Source organism: Narcine bancroftii, chromosome 7 (assembly GCF_036971445.1).
Source record: "Narcine bancroftii isolate sNarBan1 chromosome 7, sNarBan1.hap1, whole genome shotgun sequence".
In the NCBI taxonomy this organism is placed as follows: Eukaryota; Metazoa; Chordata; class Chondrichthyes; order Torpediniformes; family Narcinidae; genus Narcine; species Narcine bancroftii.
The window spans coordinates 616,205-636,965 of record NC_091475.1 but is presented as its reverse complement, the minus strand read 5'-3'; the positions used below and the strand labels follow the sequence as shown (position 1 = coordinate 636,965).

At 40.8% G+C, this 20,761-nt stretch overlaps 1 long non-coding RNA gene across 3 annotated transcripts in view; it reads left to right on the top strand.

Annotated features, from left to right (window-relative positions):
• LOC138739742 (uncharacterized) overlaps nucleotides 1-20,761 on the top strand; it is a 163,611-nt gene that overhangs the window by 85,980 nt on the left and 56,870 nt on the right. For all 3 annotated transcript variants that reach the window (XR_011342381.1, XR_011342382.1, XR_011342380.1), the window contains exon 4: nucleotides 11,712-11,804. This is a non-coding gene — a long non-coding RNA (uncharacterized lncRNA). The remainder of the gene's footprint in view (nucleotides 1-11,711; nucleotides 11,805-20,761) is intronic.

Sequence of the window (20,761 nt, the reverse complement as noted above, 5' to 3'; positions counted from 1 at the left end):
GATACCCGGCATTTATCCACAGCCACCAGGGGTCCAGCTTCATGATTGCGGAGCTGCACCAGTACCTGACAGTGTGAGGCATCGAGGCTAGTCGCACGATGAGCTAAAACCCCAGGGGCAATGGGCAGGTGGAATGTGAAAACAGGGTAATCTGGAAGGCAGTCCTCCTGGCCCTGCGGTCGAAAGGCTGGTCCATCAACTATTGGCAAGAGTCCCTCCCTGAGGCACTCCACACTATGTGGTCAATCTTGTGCACAGCTACCAATCAGACCCGTCACGAACGCCTTTTCTCCTTTCCTAGGAAATCGGTTACTGGCATCTCCCCGCCAGTGTGGCTGACATCTCTGGGAGCAGGACTCCTCTGCAAACTTGAGGACCTACAAATCCAACGCCCTAGTCGACCAGGTGCACCTCCTCCATACAAACCCAAATTACGCCTACATTAGGTACCCCAATGGATGTGAGGACACCGTCTTGACCAGGAACCTCAGAGCAGCAGGGGCCCAGTCCTCTCACCATGGGCACCCATGGCCCATCCAGGATCCCCCGGGAGCTGACATCCTCTCTCCGCCTCTCTAGAGGACCCTACTCCCTGCGGACCTGCCCCACATGTACACCTCTTCTCTGTCAGACACCATCCCGCCCACATCACCGGCTGCCCCGGCCACCCTAGACCCAGCTGACCCTCAAGCAGCCCTGCCCCTAATGACCATTGACCAGGAGCCTGTCCTGCTACAGTCCCAGAGGCACAGCCAACTTCTGGACTGCCTGAACTTGTAGATACTACCTGGTACCGAGAAAACTGCATCCCCCCCCCCCCCCCTCCACCCTGAGGACTCATTTAAAATAAGGGGTGAATGTGGTGATACAACCACTACACTAGACACACTCCTACCAGCCTACTGCAGGGGGCAACCACTGTACCTGCATGTAGGCAACCTGGGAGGCTGGCCCCACCTGCCAGGTGTCAGTAACCAGCCCGTATAAAGACTTGAGCTGGCCCCTTTTGGGGACAATCAGACACTTAGAACCAGAAAAGATACTAAAACTGGTGTACGAGTTTAAGCTAATTAAAGTCTGTTGTACAGTCTATGGACTTTGCGTCAGAATCATTCGCACAGCAGCGCTCACAATTGTACCTTTCTTTTACATGTGCATCTGATTGCGATTTTAAGTATTGCGTGGGAATCAATGGAACTTCAGCAGAAGTTAATATTGTGCGCCAGTAATCGATAGTGAATGATGAAAGCCATAGATCTGCAAGATGTGGGCACGTAGACCTGTGTCACAGTTTACAAAATACATAACGAAATATCTGAGGATTTCCGAGCATTGCTCATCCATTCCTTTCCAGAATTCATCTTACAAATGTTATTAATGATAGGCTGGAACATTATAAGAGTAAGGATGTCATGCTGCTACTATATAAAGCTTTGGTTAGTGTGGTGCGCTGTTAGCCAGAATCAGACACACACAAGACTGGACAACAGGCTTACCTTGTGTGTGTTTGATTCTGGCTAACAGCGCACCACAATTTAATCCACAAAGACTTCCATAGAGCCAGGCTGGCTGTAGCTGCAGTAATTCTGAGTGATGCAGGCCGATGCAGGCTTATATCCGGGAGGGTGATTGACACCCGACCGGGTGGGGCATGATCCTTTCAGGCTGACTGATTGACAGCTGGCCAGGTGTTGTCCCGTCCCCTTACACTCCTGCAGGTACAGAGGTTGCCCCCTCCAGTCGGCCGGTGGTGGACCACCACAATTAGGCAGGACTTGGAGTATGTGTGCAGTTCTGATCACCCTATTATAGGGAAAGGATGTGGCATCGTTGGAAAGATTATAGAAGAGATTTACCAGGAAGAAGCCTGGATTAGAGGCTATGAGGTCTGGGTGAGGTTAGACATACTTGGGTTATTTTCTCTAGAGCATCAAAAGGCTGAGCAGTTTATAAAATTCTGGGAGGCCCTGATAGAATGGATAGTCAGAATCTTTAACCCAGAGTAAAAAGGTTGAATACTAGAGGACATACATCTAAGGTGAAGGGGTGGCAGCGAGGGGGTGGGGTTGGAGAGAGTTTTAAGGGGATATACGGGGCAAGGTTTTTTTCTAGAGAATAGATGGTGACCAGTACAGGCAGCCAGGAATAGTGGAGGCAGGCACAATAACAGCATTTTAGAGGGTTATAGATTTGGTATGTCACCAGAGTCTTGAAAACTTCCTCAGATTTATTTTAGTTGTTGTCAGGTGGTGTAGATGAGTTTGCATTATGACGCTGCCATCAAACACTGAATTTTGTTATTTGTTCATGACAATAAATTCTGATTCTCAGGTGTACCATGGAGAACATCATGGCTGGTTGTATCACTGACTGGTAGAGAAGTGCCAATACTCAGCACAAAAGAAATCTCCAGAGAGTTGTTAACTTGGCCTTCAATATTACAAGACACGGTATCTTAAGAAGCAGCCTCTCTCCTCAAGGACCCCCACCACCCAGGGCATGCCCTCTTCACTCTGCTACCATCAGGAAAAAGGTACAGGAGCCTGAAGCTGAGCACTCAGCGGCGCAGGGACAGCTTCTTCCCCTCTGCCATCAGGTTCCTGAATAATCAGTGAACCAGAGACACTCCCTTACTTTGTCTTTTTCTTTCTCACACTATTTTTATTTATTTTGTCATGTGGTTTATGTAAATGTTTGCATTGTGATGCTGTCGCAAAACAACGCATTTCATGACATGTTCTTGACAATAAATCCTGATTCTGATTCTGAACGTGTAGGAGAGGGAATCATGTGGTTCATCTGCAAGTAGCAGAGTTTAGTTTAATTTGAGCATCTTGTTTGGCGCAGACATGTGAGCTGAAGAGCCTGGTTCTTGTGCACTGTGTTCTAAGTTAATAGAAACCAAGTACACTGAAAATCGGAGAATTATTATTATGTTCTTTGATCCTGCTAAAGAAAGGAGATGAACACAGCCTTTTCTTAGTTGCTGGTTTCATAGTTGCTGGTTACTGACCCAGCCTCTTGATGTTGTAGATCAGATATGCAGTAATTCTATGTTCCAAAAATGTCACAATGTAAAGGAAGAAACCAATTCAGCCAATTCTGCTTTAATGCCTAGTGTTCAATTTCAAGGTTAGTTTCAAATGTATTGAATTGGTTTTAATTCTATCTAGCAAATCAACCTATAGGGCAACACCTTTAAATGCATATGAGATACAGAAATAAAACAAAACTGCCAGGTATATAGATATCTTCATATTATCAGACTCCCCAGGTCTTATGAGGTATGTTCACATGTCATAGAAACATAGAAGATAGGAGCAGGAGTAGGTCATTTGGCCCTTCGAGCCTGATCAGCCATTCAATGAGATCATGGCTGATCTTAAAGTTCAGTACCCCGTCCCCGCCTTCTCTCCGTAACCCCTAATTCCCTTATACTGAAGAAATATATCTAATTCCCTCTTAAGTATATTCAATGAACCTGCCTCTATTGCCCTCTGTGGCAATGAATCCCACAGATTCACCACCCTCTGGGTAAAGAAATTCCTCCTCATCTCGGTCCTAAATGGTTTGCCTATTATCCTCGAACCATGGCCCCGGGTTCTGGACTCACCCACCATTGGAAACATCCCTTCTGCATCCATTCTGTCCAGTCCTGCCAGAATTTTATATGTCTCTATGAGATCCCCTCTCAATCTTCTAAACTCCAGCGAGTACAATCCAAATTTGCGCAATTTTTCCTCATAAGTCATTCCTGCCATTCCAGGTATCAGCCTGGTGAATCGCCTCTGCACTCCCTCCATTGCAAGAACATCCTTCCTTAGAAAAGGTGACCAAAACTGCACACAATACTCCAGGTGGGGTCTCACCAAGGCTCTGTACAGCTGCAGTAAGGTATCCTTGTTCCTCTACTCAAACCCTCTTGATATGAAGGCCAACATACCATTTGCCTTTTTCACCGCCTGCTGTACCTGCATGCTCGTCTTCAGTGACTGGTGCACAAGAACCCTGCACTTCCCCATCTTCCAATCTATTGCCATTCAAATAGTAATCTGCCCTCCGGTTTGTGTTACCAAAGTAGATAACCTCACATTTATCAACATTGTAGTGCATTTGCCATGTATCTGCCCAGTTCCCCAATTTATCCAAATCACACTGGAGCTTCCTGACCCCCTCTTCAGTACACACAGCCCCTCCTAGCTTAGTGTCGTCTGCAAATTTGGAGATATTACATCCAATCCCCTCATCTAGATCATTAAGGTAATTAATACAGTGGATAAATGTCATAGCCATTCTGCATGTTGCAAAGTCTATAAGCAATTATTGTATAACTGATAAGAAGTGTACCAGATAAATATTCGGCAGCCACAGGGTAAACTCTCTGGTCCTTGATTAATACCGTGGAATCATTCATAATTCTTTTTTTATTCAGAAATGGTATAATTTCAATACCACAACAAAGTGTCACTTATGCTCACATGTTCGATTTCTGATTTGCGTTTGAATCCACAACTTTCTGCATGAGAGGCATAAAGCCAAGTTAATGCAAGATTAAGTACGCTGTGTTCTTTATGTTCAGAGTCGAGATTGTATTTGTAAATAAGCTGCAGGAAAGGCAATATTTTGTCAAGCCTATAACATCTATAATGTTCTTATTTGCTTTTAATTGGTGAAATTGATTTGGCTGATCACTTCAAGGCATGATTGCAACATTGCAAAATATCTCAGTTAAAAATTTAATTGTAAGCCAAAATGTATTAATTTCTTCTCTTATTTCCCAGCCAAACAGTTGATGGTAACCAAATGGCAATAATAACAGGAAATCTGTCTTCACCAATTTGTAAACTTTGAGAAAGATGTGGAGCAGGATGTATGGTATTATAATATATGCAATGTGTCATGTTTCCCTGTAACATTGGAAATAGCGTTTGTCCACCTTCTCTTCCTATCACACATCACTCTTCTATTATGAGGAAAAATATCACAATTCCTAAATCCTTATAAAGCTAATCGATGGCAGTCTCACTTTCCCCAGTGTTCACAAAACTGGATATGAAACTTATGTATACCAACCACTGAAAATTCTGCAAGCCAGTTGGTTTAAAACAGGAGAGTTTTTCCAGTTATTGCATTCAGATGGAAGAGAGAAGATGTTTGCTGTATATTTGATTCAGTTGTGTAGCAATTTAATTTCTGGGGTTTCAGGCTGCTAGGCCTACCGGCAGCCAAGTAGTTCCTTTCCCCCTGTTGCGATGAACTTGTGGATCTGTTCAAATTCAAACACTGATTCTCTAAAATAGCCAAATGTTTAAACCTAAAATCAGAACTATGAAGAAGAGAAGAGGCACAAGAGACTGCTGGAATCTGAAGCAAAAAAAACCAACCTGGTGGAAATAGTCAGGGGTCTGGGAGCGGTCGTTGAGGCAAAGAATAAGCAGGCTTTTGAGAAGCCTGGTCTTGACCTGAAACAAAGACCATCCTCTTCTTTCACAGATTCCTCAATAGTTTGTACTTTGACTAACAAAGCCTCCACTGGACCACAAGGAAGTCTGACCCATCCCCAACTCCACGTTGAATGCCAACCATGAAACTGCCTGATTGCCAGGCACATGTAGGTACCAGACAAAGATTGCAACTAGGTCCATAAGACTGATGGGAAGTTAGATATTATTTGTCTCAGCAAATAATATATAAAAAAACAATTATGCACTGACAAATCCATTATAAAACTGGTATTTACTCTTGTGAGGACGTTAACATCAATGAAAATCTTCAGGACATAAGATCTTATCCTTTTAAATGGCATGTTTGCAGTATTCATCACAGTGTATCTAAACACTTTCAGATATCTGCACTTGAAGGAAATATACCATCGGCTATCCTATAAATATTGTTTTGCATGTACAGTCTTCACTCATCTAATAAGGAATTACAGCATTTTAGAAGATCGTTTAAAAAAATCCTGACAAATTTTATTGTTCCCTCCCCGACTTTCACAACCTGGCAGAATACCCCATTTGTCAGAGATACCCCACAAAAATTAATCAGGGAACATTTTTGTGATTGAAAGATTCATCACTGAAATAATTTCTTCTGTCACAGTGATTACTGGACAGTAATATACATCACAGACCAGGATGAGGTGAACTTGCATGGGAATAGAAACATCTCAACATTTGCAAGACATCAGTGGATTATTCTGTATAAATACAGCATTAATTCTGTCCTGTTGATAGTTGTATTTGTGGAGGGAAACACTTTCCAAAATCCTCTGAACACTTTATTGTTATAACAGTAATTTCTTTTTCTCCTTGATATTGGGTCTGGATTTGAGGAGACATTGCATTAAGCAGACTCCCCTGTAATAGATAGCCTTGTGTGAGCCAAGTCACAGCATTATAAGGTTCAAGGTTCCTTTTATTTTGTCATTAAGAATGTAACTTTAACTTTTGCCTGCCGTAAGGCATTTCTGGCATTCCTTGAGATAAAAGTTTGAAAGAGAAGCAAAACCTATTGAATGAAACATTATCGGGTATAGTAGGGTATAGTAGGGCGCATCATTGTCCAGTGTAGTTGGGGGCATCATTGTCGGGTACAGCAGGGCACATCATGAAATGATAGTCTGTTATCTTAAAGAGGAAAAGCAGAATGAATATTTTCTTACATTTGGGGGAATTGGTGGAGAATTAATAAGATCGAATGATGAACAGTGTGATGGTGAGGGATATGTGCATCGCACAGTACGGGGCAGGGTCTGAGCAGGGTACTCTGATTCTCGTGAGGGCCGTGATGAAGATAACCGAGTCTGGATCCTGGGATGGTTTGTGGTCCCCATAATTATCAAGGGTTCACGAATGATAATCGTCTTTGTCTTGTCAGTCCTGGTAACCTGTTTTACTTTGTCTTACCATCAAAGAATTCTCTTCTGGAGAGAACGACAAGACGTTATTGATTTGTACCCCACTTCAAGGTCTTGAACGATAAACTTGTGATGGTGCTGGTATTAATATCAGTCTTCTGTTTTTCTGATGAAACATTAATCCTGAGGGTGTATCTACACTCTCAGATCAGTATAAAAGATTTCATGATAAATTTGATATTACCCACAAAATCCCCTTTCTCATCCCCCACTGATGGTAATCTTCAAGATCCTAATTCACCCTCTTGATATACCATACAGATTTCCCAACCTGTCCCTGCAATAAACTGATCAGCTGATCATTCCCCGTTCTGTGTAACCTTCCTGTACAGAAATACTGTATAAGTGGAGGAAATAAATACAGATACATTAACAAATAAAATGTATATTGCCTGATACATATTTATTTAGATTTCTTCACCTATTTGTTGATTTGGGAGATCATAGTTTGGACCAGGTTTACTGCTAACTCGGACAGACAAGGTGAACCACACAGGAAATATTGTGGACTGTAAGCGCAACAGGAAAATGCCATCATTTCCTGAACTGCTTTCCTTTCTTCCCTTCTCTTCAAAATTCATATTCTCTAGGACAATGGCAAGGCAGATCATGTACATAAACAATGACATTGGTTAAACTAACTTGAAAATATAACACTCGACATGGTTGTAAGATTCAACTCTTTGAGATCTTCATTATGTTTAACATTCTTATCGCTGTTAATATGACAGCGTGTGTTTTTATATGATTCTTTTTACCTGTTTGTTAAACTTAAAATCACAGAGTTGTACAGTGCAGAAACAAGTCCTTCAACCCATTACTCTGAGCTGACCAACATACCTATTTATATCAATCCCACATATCCCTGTGTTCCTTGCTCTTTCAAGTCCATGTCCAACTGCTCTTAAATGGTGTTATTGTTCTTGACCCCATCATCTCCTCTGGCCACTTATTCCCTCACATCTCCTCTCACCCTAACCCTATGCTCTTTAGATTTAAACCCCTTTACCTTTTCTATCCCTTTCACTATTTTAAGTTCCTCTCTTATGTTGCCTCTCAGTCAATTGTGCTCAGGGGGAAAATCTCTCCTTATATCTCACGCACTCCAATCCTGGCCACATCCTTTCTGTGCAATCTCTATCTTAATCATATTTTTCCTGTCATGTAGTGACCAGAACTGCACACAACAATCGAAGCACGCCTCAATGAACATTTTATTCATCTGTAATGGGTCATCTCAACTCTTATACTCAATGACAGGGTAGATGAAGGCAAGCATACAATATACCTTCTTCATTGCCTTGTCTATCTGTGATGCAACTTTCAGGAAACAATGTACCTGCTATTAACTGTGCATGACCTGCATTGGTTTAACTACTCAAAATTGATCATTCTTCACTGGTTTGGTTTAAATTCCATCTACCATTCCTTTACCCACTTTCTCAATTGAACAATATCCTATGGCAACCTTAGACAACTTTCCTCACTATCTACCACATCACCAATTTTGGAGTCTTCTACAAACTTACTCATCTCACCATCTACATTCTTAAACACAGATGACCCAACATCACTCCTTGCAACACACCATTGGTCAAAGGCATCCATTCTTCCACAACTACACTCTACCTTCTGCCAAGTAAATTATGTATCCAATTAGCTAGTTCATCCTAGATCCAATGTGTCCTATCCTTCATACTATCACAAAGGATCTTATTAAAGGCCAGCTAAAGTTCATGTGGTCTACTGCCTTGCCCTCATCAGCTCTCTAAGATGTCTCTTCAAAATCTCAGTTAAAGTTGTGAGGCACAGTTTCCCACGCTCAAAGCCATGCTGACTGTCCCTGATCAGTTCTTTACTTTCCAAATGCAAATATACATCATGCCTCTCAGAATCCCTTCAAGTAACTTTCTCACCATTGATGTAGGTTCCTGTCCTATCCTTTCTACCCGACTTCAATAAAAACGCAGTATTAGCCATTCCCCAGTTTTTCGATAACTCATCTGCAGCTATAAAAATCTCTTCCAGCTCCCAAGTAATTTCCTCTCTTGCTTCCTGCAATATCCTAAGATACACCTGGTCAGGTGCCAGGGATTCATCCTCATTTATGCATTTCTAGACTTCCAATCCCTCCTCCTTTGTATTGTTGATATGCTCCAGAATTTCACTGTTTCTCCCTACCCCACTAATCTGACTGTCCAGACCAATCCCCACTTTGGCCTGATCACACCACCCATTCCTGATTATCTGTTCCTTGCTTCTCCATTCCTAATGTCCTGCCTCTGTTCTTCGACTTCGTCCTGTTTCAAAATGTTGTCTCTTTACTTTCAACACCCTGGCCCCTCTCTCTCTTAAGGACTTAATCCTCAGCATTCTGTCTATCAATGCACTGACCTTCAAGTACAAATCATCAATATTCTGTTGCCTGATCCTCAATGACCTGGCTCTTCATACGCTTACCCAAAATATCCCAGTGCTCAGTGTTCTACCTTGTGATGACATGACTTTCAATGTAATCTTTTCCTCGACTAGTTCTGCAATGGAACACATTTTTCCATTAAGACTTTTTCTTTTGCACGTGATACCTTATGCCTTGTGCGTGACCAAAGATTGCTGTGAGACAGTTTCATGGTAAATTGGTACAGGAGTTGTGCAGACTCAGTGCCCTCCTTTATTGATGTCTGTATGGTTCCCACTGGTAAATACACATTTTAACTTGGGTGACATTTTATGTACATGTAAATATTCATTAAACACCTCCTGACATTTTCAAAGTTCCAGAACAGGAAATCAGCTCAACGCTATTGTTCCCCAGGGGAAAGTCAAATTAAATAAATTACAATTCCGTTATATTTCAGTTTAAATTAAACCTGTTGTACAATTGCTTTGTTGGTTTACAGTCAATTCCACTTCTGTCAGCTAATATTTTTTAAACCTTTTCTTGCACATGTATATTTTGTTTTAATCCCTTCCCAATTCCCTTCCCAATTCCCCCTCCCATCAGAAAGGCATCACAAAATGTCACATGAAGAATAACAGTTTACAGTTATGAATACCAAATGTACTTTGTTATAATATGTACCAGATGCATTCGAGCTCATAATATAGGGTCACATACAGTGCCAGAGATCTGATCCTGACATATTCAATTTTTACAGTAATCTTTATTGGTGTGTGTAGGGAAGAGTTTGATGAAAGTGTAGGATAGAGGTATTATTCAATAATAAAGCATAACGGCTCGGTATATATTTTGGAGATTAGATAGTTAGATAGTTTTAATTGATCCAAATGTGTTTGTTAGAGAATGGATTTCTGAGTGGCGTTCTTGTGATTCAGTGGCAATTTGTTCAATGAAGGCAGCTGGAATTTTGAAACTTGCCTTGTTGACATCACAGATTTCTGATTTATTGACAGAGTACACACATGACATCACATACAATCCTGAGATTCAGTTTCCTGCAGGTGGGGTAGAATTATCACTTAATGGTCACGTTAAAAAAAAAATACACAACATACATATATTAAAAAAAAAGAAATGTAAACAAACTGACTCCAATACAGAGAGGAAAGCATTCAATAAAGTTCAAAAGTCAGAGTCCTTAAATGAGTCCCTGATGGAGTTTGTCATTGAGGAGTCTGATGGTGGTGGGGGAGCAGCTATTCCTGAACCTGCTGGTGTGAGTCTCTTTCCAGATAATAGCAGTGAGCACACAGCTTGTGCTGGGTGATGTGGATCCGATGAGAGTGTTCCTTGTAGATGTTCTCGAAGGATAGGAGGGTTTTGTCTGTGATATCCTGGGCTGCATCCACTACCTTTTGCAGGCTTTACGCTCAGGGGTATTTCTATCTCCGTACCAGACTGTGATACAGCTAGACAGCACATTTTTCACCACACACCGGTAGAACTTTGCCAGGGTTTCCAATGTAATGCCAAATCTCCGCAAACTCCTGAGGAAGTAGAGGCACTGACGTGGTTTCTTCACAATGACATAGTGTGTAGGGTCCAGGAAAGATCCTCCGACACAGTGACTCCAAAAAAAATTAAATTTTATCATCCACTCCATCTCTGATATTCATTGGATCATACATCTCTGGTTTTCCCTTCCTGGTCAACAATCAGCTCTTTGGTTTTGGTGACACTGAGTGCAAGGTTGTTGTGGGTGCACCATTCAGCCAAGTTTTTGATCTCCATGCTGTATGCTGAGTCATTACCGTCCTTTATACAACCCACCACTGTGGGTATCATCAGCGAATTTGTAGATGGTGTTGTTGTCATACCGAGCCACATAGTTGTAGGTGTAAAGTGATAGAGCAGGGGGCTAAGAACACAGCCCTGTGGTGCAACGGTACTGATGGAGATTGTGGAGAAGCTGTTCTTACCAATCTACACTGATTGTGGTCCAGTGGTGGGGAAATCCAGGATCCAATTACACAGTGGGGTGTTGAGTCCCAGGTCTTGGAATTTGCTGATCAGTTTTGAGGGGATAATGGTGTTAAATGCCAAATTGTAGTTGGTAAAGAGCATCCTGATGCTATTTAAAGCATCTTTGCTGTAGCAGGGCTTTGTATAGAGCCAGTGAGATGGCATCTGCCATAGATGTGTTGCTACAAAGGTTTATAGGAGTGAATATCGCATCACAGGCATTGGATGAACAAATACAAGGCTACTTACAATAGAGCTCATTACTGATTACTCCAAACAAAATAAGCAAGCGTTAAATGCCATATAAAATATTAAAAGATAAAAATATTCCCAAGAAAGTAATACAAAGTTCTATTTTATTTTTCTAAGATTTAAGTTGCAATTGAAGAAAAACCATTTTGTTCATCGCTGGGAGGAAGATTCCTGGGAAATGATTCGTGATTTGGCCATGGTCCATTATGGGTGAGTGCTGAGCGGTGACAGTTACATACTTTCCCAGTGGGACAGAGGGAAAACAATCAATGGATACTTAGTAGTAGGTAATTGCCTCTTAATGACTGTTGGCAAAAGATGACTGACAGAACATGGGATTATATTTTTCCATGCTCTTGGGAAATGAAGTGAGCTTGGGTTGTGCTCATTACTTGAAACAACTGAAAAATAGGGATATAATTTAAAAGGGCAAATTTAATTTTAAATAAATGTAACCAATAATGTGCCTTGTTGGCATTAAACATTTCAAACTTTGAGCATAATTTCTTTCTCATCATTTAACAGAGACCTTAGAGATCTTACAATGCCAATAGGTATGGCAAATACTATATGCATTCATTTTATCTGAAAGCACCATTTAAAGATGTAAAACTATTACAAAGGGAATAGAAATGAAACAAGAATACGTGTGGAACCAAAATGTTAAAATTATAAGACGTTGTAGCTACCGACAGAATACCATTGCATAGAAATTATAGCGTTAAGAACTTCCTGACTTGACAATGGATTAATTAGAATAACTCATCTGACAAAATCACGTTATGATTTCAAAAGGTGGCTAAATTCAAGTGTTCTCCTCCCTGTTTGGATTGTAATTTAAGCTGAAATCTATTTAAAGTTGAAATAGTTTAGACAAAACATTGCACATGATCCAAGTGGTTTATGAACAACATTAATTTTCATTTATAGACCAGCTTTAAAATGTTTTGGATCATTCAAGTGCTTTTCATATGGGCACATGTAGACCACATTTGTTCTTTCCTGCAAATTACAATTTCAAATTCAGGATTTGATAGCTAATCTTACAAAACTCAGTTTTAATTACAAATTTTACTAAGTTATAATTAGTTTCAAAATAGTGTGAAAATTACACCTCAAACCAGCAAGTGTTTTCGGCAATTTACTCATTTAGTACCAAATATCTCCTTTATTTAACTAATAAAATAAATTAAACCAATAGAACACAGAACAGTACAGCACAGGAACAGACCTGCTTTGACATTTGGTCCAGATGTTTGAGTGAACTGGAACAGTGGCATTCAGAATTGAAATGTGAACACATTTCTCTTTATTGCTAAGGCTTCAATTATTTTCCCCTAACTTACTGAGCAACTGAAGTGTGTTACTGAGCTATAAGCCAGCTAATTTGTAATGTACACAGCCAATGCAAGGCAGAGCTGGGCAGGGAGTGCAGCACACACGGTCCATCTCCTGGCACTATAGTGGCTGAATGTTTTTTTCCATACGTCACTTTCTCAGGATCTGGATGTTGCTGGATCAGAATTCATTTCTTAAACCTAATTGATCTGGAGAAGGTGGTAGTGAGCCACCTTCTTGAATTCCTGCAATCTTTCCTTTGAAGTTCTCAACACAGAACTGTTGGGGAGCTAATTATATCCACTGACTATGAAACATTTCCAAGCCAGGGTTGCTGTAGGAGCTAGCGGATGCAAGCCTAGATTCTGATGTGGCATCAAATGACTAGAAACCGCTATCTCAAGAAGGGTGAGAGGCTACAAGTGGATAACTGCAGGCTGGTTATCTTAATACCTTGAGTGGAAACATTGTGAGAATCAATTACTCAGGAAGAATGGAAAACATTCTGTAAGTCATGATCTGTTCAGTTGGGTTCAGTGTAGCTTCTGAAAAATTAGAGTTCTTTAAAGAAGTATCAGCCAGAGATGGCTGGAGCAATATATGCTGTGATAATTATTGGATTTTTGAAAGGCATTTGACAAGGTGGCGCACAGGATATTTTGTTGGATAAGAATTTGCATAATTGTTAGAATGGCTTGAGGATTGGCTAACTGGCAAGAAGCAGCAAGTAACAAGGACATTTTCAGATTCCGACCTGTAACCAGTGGACTGTGGCAAGATCAGTCCTGGAACTCCAGCTGTTTAAAATGCACAGTAATGTTCCCGTTATGTGGAATTTGAGCAACTGGGCAGCCTCAAGCACCCGGTAAAAAAAAATTGCAAAAAATAAATAGGTAAAAAATACGAAAGTTTCAAATTGGCGCCACCCCAGGGGTCAGTTCGCCAATCCATCCGGACACAATCTTAAGCAACTGGAAAATTCACCTATCCGGCATCTACCAATCCCCAAGGGTGCCGGATACTGGGGGTTCTACTAAATATTAACTGTTTGTAGGAAGGAGGCAACCGAACAGTGGTCAAACTTACAGATGATAGTAAGGGGTTAGGCGAGCTGTGAGGAAGACAGAAACATTTTACAGAGAAATACGGATAGCTTAAATGAGCTAGCAAAAGTTGGCTAATGAAGTGCATAATGTTGATGTCTCTGCAAGGAAGAATAATAAAACAAATGATTAACACTGATTAAAAAAAATGTCCCTCTTGGTGATAGAAGTTGAAAGATTGGAAAATTAGAGTAGCTACACAAAGTTACTGCAGTGATATTGTAGATGGGATATGCAGCAGGCATGATGCACAGAGAGGGAGGGACTGCAGTGTTTTGGGTGGTGTTTAGTTATGAATCAATCACATAGATCTGTCCTGGATAGCACTGAATTTCAGAACTTACTGGAGCTGCACTCATCTAGTATTGCATCATTCTCCTGACAGGTCTTTGAGATTGTGGAAAGTTTTTATGGGTCAGGAGGTGAATCACTCACTGCAGGACGACCAGCCTTTGACGTGATCATGTAGTCACAGTATATATATGCCTGGTACAGTTGAGTATCTGGCTAAAATTCATCCTCAGCTCATTGATGGTGAGGAACTTTAATGATTCCAATGCCATTTAATGTCAAGGGTAGGTGCACTCAGCTCCACCATGTTCCTCACCTCTTGTCTCCCAGCCATCCAAACCCTTCGCCAGAACATGCCCTGCTCATGTCTCTGTTCTCCAGTATCGATGAGGCAATCTGTTTGTGTCCAAAACTAGCTGATCTGACTCAAGTGAATTAACAGAGTTTATTATTCGGACAAATTATGAAGATAAAGATATCAAAGGATCCAAGACTATTTTTACTTGGGGATATCTGTGAAAAGGATATAAAATTGAAATTGGACAAGTATCAAGAAAATGTTTTAAGAATTGCAATAGCAACTGCAAAGAAATGTATAACGATATCATGGAAAGATGATGGAGAAGAGTTATTAAGTAGATGATATAATGAGATGCAAAGTTGTAGACCTTTGGAAAAAATTACATATAGTTTAAGGAATCGTTGAAAATTTTTATAGTATTTGGAAACCATCTATGGATTTTATGGATAATTTTCCGTCCACCTCTTCTATCTTATCCACTCCTGTTATGAGTCCAGAGGATCCTAAAACCCGGCAGCAATAGATATGCACCATGACAAAGGGTTACTTAAACAATAATTGCTTTTAATGATCTTTGAACATGAAAATAGAATCAAACTTTAACTTATCGCTATTGACTACTTAACCCCCTTCTAATTCTAAGCACATGTGTGTGTAATGTGTGTGTAAGTTCAGCAAAGTTCTTCGGTTCACAGTCCAATCTCACTGGTTGCAGGAAATTCTTGTACTGTGCATAGAAGTTAACATTAATAGAGTGTCTTGTACTTAAAAGGCTGAAACACCCATTGATACCAGGAATACAATCAAAGATACAGACCCATGCATGAGAGACTCCACAAGGCCAATTCTAGGAATCTTATTCACAAATTTAATAGAAGGTTGGATGTGTACGTGGAGGTGAGGAGGATGGAGGGTTATTGGCGGAGAGCGGGAGGTTTGAGCTACAATTTAAAGAATACACTTACTTGTTTTAGGAGTCGACTCTCTTTATTCCTCTCAGACACAGCACTGAATTCTTCATCCCACCAAACACCACCCAGCCACCCCCTCTGACCTTTTCATTGGCTCTCTGCCACATCGGTGATATGGACTCTCCTTCTCTTGTGTCCGCGATCCATCACAACGTATACGGCCTTCGGAACTAACCCAAGCATGCGCGATATTATTCCCATACATCCCCTCAGATGCATCAGCAACAGCGAATGGCACCGGTCCCAACGCAAGAAAGTAAACAAAAATATCTTTCCAATACTTCTCCAATACAGAGCAAGACCAAAACATATGTATCAATGTGGCCAGGTGATTTATATCTATCCCACACTCACTGACAAAAGACAAAGGAGGAAAAACCCAACACCCAACCCCAACCCACCAATTTTCCCCTGAAACCGCTGCAACCGTGTCTGCCTGTCCCGCATCGGACTTGTCAGCCACAAACGAGCCTGCAGCTGACGTGGACATTTACCCCTCCATAAATCACACCACGTTAGATGTAAATAAAATCCAACTATAGGCCTTAAACTGATCCATGGATTGAAAAGATATTTATGCAACCTTTATACAAAGGAATAAATTAAAACCAATCCAGTAAGAGAGAAATGGCAATGAAGTTCCAAATTCTTCTTTGGCTTGGCTTCGCGGTCGAAGATTTATGGAGGGGGTAAATGTCCACGTCAGCTGCAGGCTCATTTGTGGCTGACAAGTCCGATGCGGGACAGGCAGACACGGTTGCAGCGGTTGCAGGGGAAAATTGGTTGGTTGGGGTTGAGAGTTGAGTTTTTCCTCCTTTGCCTTTTGTCAGTGAGGTTCCAAATTAGAATACAGTAAAATCCCCATTATCTGGAATTCAAGCCTCAAACAACCAGCAAAAAAATTGTGGAAAATAAATAAGTAAAACAAAACGAAAGTTTAAAATTGGCTCCCCTAGTGCCAATAAAAGTTCCACCAATCCACAATTTTAAGCAACCAGAAATTCACTTGTCCAGCATCTACCAATCACTCACTATAGGTACTGGATACCAGGAGTTTTACTGTGTTCATTTTTAGATTCATCTGCATCTAATCCATTCCTAGAAGCTAAACTAATATAAATTACTAATTAATGAAACCCATGTCCATATAAACAGTCATAAAGCATGAAATGGACGCTCTGACCTGAAAGCAGATTAAATCAAGTGTTGATTAAGATCATTGATTTTGTTTTATTCTGGAGTTGTCTGACCATCAGCAGTTTTGTTTTTTATTTCAGATGTCCAGTAGCTGCAGTGTATTGCTATTGTGTTAAACAGAGTGAAATTAACTGGAACTCCTTGTTTTCTAAATGTAGTACATTTTTAAAGGAAATACAGTGCCCTCCATAATGTTTGGGACAAAGACACATTTTTTTTTCTTTATTTGCCTCTCTGCTCCACAGTTTTTATTCTGCAATCATCAATTCACATGTAAATGAAGTGCACAATCCAGATTTTATTCAAGGTTATTTGGACACATTTTGGTTTGACCATGTAAAAATTACAGTACTTTTTATACATCGTCCCCTCATTTCAGAGAGCCACAATATTTGGGACATTTGGCTTCACGGGTGGTTGTAATTACTCAGGTATGTTTAATTGCTACATAGGTGCAGGTCTCAGAGAGCTAGATAGACTTCTAAGCTTTTGATCACCTTTGGAGTCTGTAGTTGCCATTTTCAACATGAGGGCCAGATTGTGCCCAATGAAAGTCAAAGAAGCCGTTATAAGGCTGAAAAACAAGAATAAAACAGGTTCATATATTGAAAGATAAATTGGCCTGTATCTTTGTTAGATACAAATGTTAGTCCTGTGTCTCTTTCTCTTTGGCTTGGCTTTGCGGACGAAGATTTATGGAGGGGTAAATGTCCACGTCAGCTGCAGGCTCGTTTGTGGCTGACAAGTCCGATGCGGGACAGGCAGACACGGTTGCAGCGGTTGCAAGGGAAAATTGGTGGGTTGGGGTTGGGTGTTGGGTTTTTCCTCCTTTGTCTTTTGTCAGTGAGTGTGGGATAGATATAAATCACCTGGCCACATTGATACATATGTTTTGGTCTTGCTCTGTATTGGAGAAGTATTGGAAAGATATTTTCAAGACTTGTCAATTATACTGGATATTAGACTGCAGCCTAACCCATTGACGGCTATTTTTGGAATTCTAATTGCAGAGATGAGTCGAGTTCCCACTTCTGCACATCAGGTTGTCACCTTTACTACACTGTTGGCCAGAAGAGCCATTTTATTTAAATAGGAAGATTCTAATCATCTACTTTGATGCAATGGCTCTCTCAAATTATGTCATATTTACGTTTAGAAAAATTAGAAGTTGCACTTTTGATACCTCCGTTAAGTTTGAAGAGACTTGGATTCCCTTTATAAACTATTTGTATATGAGTGAATTTGTATTTTGACTTTACCTTCCAGACTGTTTTGGATTTCTGTTGTATTCTCTTTCTTTGGCTTGGCTTCGCGGACGAAGATTTATGGAGGGGGTAAAAAGTCCACGTCAGCTGCAGGCTCGTTTGTGGCTGACCAGTCCGATGCGGGACAGGCAGACACGATTGCAGCGGTTGCAAGGGAAAATTGGTTGGTTGGGGTTGGGTGTTGGGTTTTTCCTCCTTTGCCTTTTGTCAGTGAGGTGGGCTCTGCGGTCTTCTTCAAAGGAGGCTGCTGCCCGCCAAACTGTGAGGCGCCAAGATGCACGGTTTGAGGCGTTATCAGCCCACTGGCGGTGGTCAATGTGGCAGGCACCAAGAGATTTCTTTAGGCAGTCCTTGTACCTTTTCTTTGGTGCACCTCTGTCACGGTGGCCAGTGGAGAGCTCGCCATATAATACGATCTTGGGAAGGCGATGGTCCTCCATTCTGGAGACGTGACCCATCCAGCGCAGCTGGATCTTCAGCAGCGTGGACTCGATGCTGTCGACCTCTGCCATCTCGAGTACCTCGACGTTAGGGGTGTGAGCGCTCCAATGGATGTTGAGGATGGAGCGGAGACAACGCTGGTGGAAGCGTTCTAGGAGCCGTAGGTGGTGCCGGTAGAGGACCCATGATTCGGAGCCGAACAGGAGTGTGGGTATGACAACGGCTCTGTATACGCTTATCTTTGTGAGGTTTTTCAGTTGGTTGTTTTTCCAGACTCTTTTGTGTAGTCTTCCAAAGGCGCTATTTGCCTTGGCGAGTCTGTTGTCTATCTCATTGTCGATCCTTGCATCTGATGAAATGGTGCAGCCGAGATAGGTAAACTGGTTGACCGTTTTGAGTTTTGTGTGCCCGATGGAGATGTGGGGGGGCTGGTAGTCATGGTGGGGAGCTGGCTGATGGAGGACCTCAGTTTTCTTCAGGCTGACTTCCAGGCCAAACATTTTGGCAGTTTCCGCAAAGCAGGACGTCAAGCGCTGAAGAGCTGGCTCTGAATGGGCAACTAAAGCGGCATCATCTGCAAAGAGTAGTTCACGGACAAGTTTCTCTTGTGTCTTGGTGTGAGCTTGCAGGCGCCTCAGATTGAAGAGACTGCCATCCGTGCGGTACCGGATGTAAACATTATTTTATTGGCAAAGATCAGATAAATAGTTTGTATTGATCTCTTGTACTGAATGCTCAGTTTAGGCTGCCTGGCCTTTTTTTTTTCTGTTTTTTGTTTATTTTGGTAGGTTAGATTGGGTTTCAGCAATAATTTTTTTCTTCTTTTTTTGAATATTCCAAATTGAGGAGAAAGGGATAACATTGTTCAATGTGTTATAATGTTATACATTATATTTTTATTGCAATATATTGATGCTTCTGTTTTTACTATACAATACTGATTTCTATTCTCCTCATGTCTTGTTTACTATAATATGTTTAATAAAAAAAGTGAATATGTTTTTAAAACAGTAACAGACATCACCCAAACTTTAGGATTACCAAAAAACTCAGTTTGGAACATCATTAAGAAGAATGAGAGAACTGGTGAGCTCAGTAATCACAAAGGGACTGGTAGTCCATAGAACACCCCCACTGCTGAAGATAGAAGAATTCTCATTATAATGAAGACAAATCCTCAAATGTATGTCTGATGTATTAGAAACACACTTCAGGAGGCAGGCATGGATGTGTCAATGCCTACTGTCCGCAGAAGACTTCATGAACAGAAATACAGAGGCTACACTACAGGATACAAACCATTAGTTAGCCACAGAAAGGGCGATCAGATTAAAATTTGCTGAAAAATATTTAAAAGAGCCTACAGAATTATGGAAAAAAGGTCTTGTGGATAGATGAGACCAAGATTAATCTGTATCAGAGTGATGGCAAGAGCAAGGTGTGGAGGCATAAAGGAACTGCCAAAGATCCAAAACATTCCTCCTTTGTCATGGTTTTCATTTTTAAAATTAACATTATTACTTTAAATTATAAAAAAATTATGGTGCCTTGAAATGAGGGGACAATGCATTGTAATTTTTGTAATTTCTACATGCTCAAACCAAAATGTTCTCAACTAGCCTTGAATAAAATCTGGAATGTGCACTTTAATGACATGTGAGTTGTTTGATTACAAATTTTAAACTGTGGAGCACAGGGGCAAATAAAGGAAAAAATTGTATTGGTCCCAAACATTCCAAACTGGCCTGTTTCTGTGTTGTAATTGTTGTATGGTTATATTATGGAGGGCCTTGTAAGTGACCAACCACAAGATATAGTTAGAAGGTTGAAGGAGATTTGGATGGAAAGTAAAGCTGAAGCTGGATGACCAAAATTGTGCTAAATTAAAATACTGTATTTGTTTTCATCTTCAGAGATCACCTGGTAACATGGGTCTACTGTTGGAATTAAGATGAAAGTAGGAGAAATAAATTTAAATTACATGGGCTTTAAGCAGGCATTTCAACCTCCCATATTCATAAATGTTAAAATGGGAAATAATTATGACCACAGCCCTTTAACCTCCCAGTACTTTATTTCCATCAAATGGGTTGTTTGAATTCAAAGCAATCGCAAAATATTGTTGACTACCAGTTGGCAAGATAAATGGAATCAAGCATTCACTTTGAATCATCTTTTCTTAAATTATTTTGTAAGTTTTATGGTTTTCCTTTTGATACTGTACCGTTCTATGATCTTATACAGTATATACTCAACTTGA